Source organism: Capsicum annuum, chromosome 11 (genome assembly GCF_002878395.1).
Source record: "Capsicum annuum cultivar UCD-10X-F1 chromosome 11, UCD10Xv1.1, whole genome shotgun sequence".
Lineage (NCBI taxonomy): Eukaryota > Viridiplantae > Streptophyta > Magnoliopsida > Solanales > Solanaceae > Capsicum > Capsicum annuum.
The window spans coordinates 210020165-210023030 of record NC_061121.1 but is presented as its reverse complement, the minus strand read 5'-3'; the positions used below and the strand labels follow the sequence as shown (position 1 = coordinate 210023030).

General features: G+C 28.3%; 1 pseudogene; it reads right to left on the bottom strand.

Annotated features, from left to right (window-relative positions):
* Positions 1 to 2847: 2847 nt before the first annotated feature.
* LOC107846291 overlaps positions 2848 to 2866 on the bottom strand; it is a 736-nt pseudogene continuing 717 nt past the window's right edge.

The window sequence follows — 2866 nt, the reverse complement described above, 5'->3', positions numbered from 1 at the left end:
TGGATAACTTGTACTTCGATAATTAGTAGATAACTAGTACTTACTAATTCTATCATGTTAATTGAAATGCTATGTCACAGCATTCCTTAGTTATTTGTTTTAACCTTATTAATTTTTCTATATTATTTCTAAGGCATTCTATATGTTTCATATTTCTAGTTTTTATGTAGTTAAGTAGATTCTTTTTCATAAGTATTTTTATTAATTTTATCTGCTCCATATCTTTTCTCCAATATTCTAAGTATTCCTAGTTTATCATTTTATCCTAAAGTAGTAGTAATACTGTAAATTTCTTTGTAATAATTTATTCTAATTGTACTATATCTGATATTAAATCCTAGGTTATTTATTTCGTTAATTATCCTGTCTTTTTCTTCTATGAATAATTCTATGTCTAAATCATAATCTAAACTATCTTTTAATTCTAGTTGTTCCAAGGTTTTATCTATCCAAATTAATCTTTCTTTTAATTGTCTTCTTCCTCTTCTAAGCTGGTTTCTATAATTAATTTCTTCGCATAGCCAACTTTGTTTTTCTCTAACTCTTCTTATATATTCTAACATTTTTAATCTGTATAATATCCATCTAATAATAACTATATAAATATGAGCAGTAGCTATCATTATATGAGTGTAAGTTTTCTATAGAACTTAGTAACTCTTCATTAAAATGAAATACTTTTCATATTTAATTTTTCTTATATCTACTATTTCTATATCCTTAAGAACATACAAAACAAGTATCTTAAATTTATCTATCATCCCATCGGATAAGTAGGTCGTCATTTTATTTTATATGATGCTATTTTTAAAATATTTATTTCAACCATATACATAAAAAATATGTTCATCTTAGATCAATATATACAAGATTATTCTTAAATAACATTTTCTTCTGTCACTATTCGCATGGTAATCTGGATACTTTTTTCCTAAACAGCGTCTCTACTCTGGTTACTCCCCTATCACGGCTTCTTTGTCTCACCGGTTTCACTTTTAGGATGGCATAGTTCTTGGGAATTTTTCTCCTTTTCCACTTTGTTAATAAACTTCTTAACAGACTATTCTTTGAATAATTCTAATATAAAGTAACTAACATGAGCTTATTTTATTATATCATGATTCAGGAATTTACGAATTTAGCTATTCATAATTGTAAATGGAAATACCTATTCTAGTAGATTTGATAAATCTGTGCTTTGCTCATCCATAGTTTTTCCTTAGAAATATATCTCTTTTTATTAAATATTCAAAAAAAAATTGTACAAGAGAGAAGGCTTGCTTTCAGCACATGAAAGTCTTGCCTTAGATTGTCATATGGCTTGCATATTTATAATCCTAAAAATGAAAAAGCGTAAACTATTTACACTATTCTTCACTTTACATCTGTCAAAAAAGTAAAAGACTACTAATTGTCCTAACTTCACACTTGTCCTATTTACAAAAGACTTTACAAAAAATCTTAAGACTATTCTACAAAAAGACAAAATTAATAAAGACTAAAGCTATACAATAATGGCACTTTGCCATAGAAAAATCAAAAAGTTATCAAAAACTAGTAAATGCTATAATAACTTACGTATCTAAAGTCAAGAAAACTATTCACATGTCACTTTCTTCCATAACTCTTCTTTTCATAAATTTTACTATCTTGCCTTATTCTGTCTTTTTATTTCTCCATTGCTCCGTTGATTTTTATCTTTTAGCTGGCGTCCTTATCTGCTTGGCTGATTTTTTTCTTTTATTCTAGCTGGACTTCTGGAGTTACGTTATTTTCTCCATTGCATTTTGAGCATAGGTGGTCTGGATATTTGTGTCCTATTATTTTTAAATATCTTGTTAATAATTATTCTAAAATAAATTCCTTCTTAATAGCTCTTGTAGTTGGTTGTTTTTCTGGATTGAGTAGTGTGAAAATCCATTGTCTAACTTCTTCCATATTTGACTTTCGTAGCTCCCTTGAATTTGAATAAATCATTTGATGATCTCTTGAATAGTAACTCCATATTAGGTTCCCATTTAGGTAGTTATTTACTAATTGTTGAACAATTGAAGATATTTCAATAATTCGTTTATTTGCATAAAAATTAGGTATCTCAACTTTAGGTATCTCTGGCTATTGAACAATATCTTCCGATATAATCATATATCTGGTTAATCCTATTTTTACAACTTGTATAACTGGTTTAATTTTGTCATATAATATCCCTACTGGTGCAGTATAAAACTTTATAAAAAATAGATTTCCTTTGGTTATTTTCTTATAGGTGGCGAACGCTCTTTATAATTCTGGTATAGTTGTTAGTTCATCTCCATCTTGGGTATATATGGTATTTAATAATCCAAAACTGAAACAAGTTTGAACTAAGCTTAGGTTGGCTTTCGATAGTGCGATTAACTTGTTGTAACCTTGTAATTTTTTGGTTATATAGTTTGTGTTTAGCTCTTGGATATTTGTGGCTCTGGGTTTGAGGTTTAGGTAAGTCCATATTTTGTGGATGTTTTCCATGTATGCTCGAGTTATATGGCTTTTCTATCTTGGTTTAAACTTTCTTGATATGTGGTAGTTTGTGAGGGTATGAATAAGGTTTTGTGTTTTTGATATAAATGGTTTTTCAAATATCTTGTTCATATTCATGTTTTGATATCTTTGTACACTAACTCCTTTGCTTGTACCTGCAGTTGTAGATTGATAAACGTTATGTGTTTTATGGAGTGTCCTAACGTCTCCTTTTAGCTCTGAAATTTATTGTCTTTCAATCGACATAGCTCTGCACACTGCTGAGTTATCTGAGTCATAGCTTCAAACTTCATTTTAACTTCATTAGTCTTTAGTTTTTCTATTTCATTACCTATACTGTCCACTT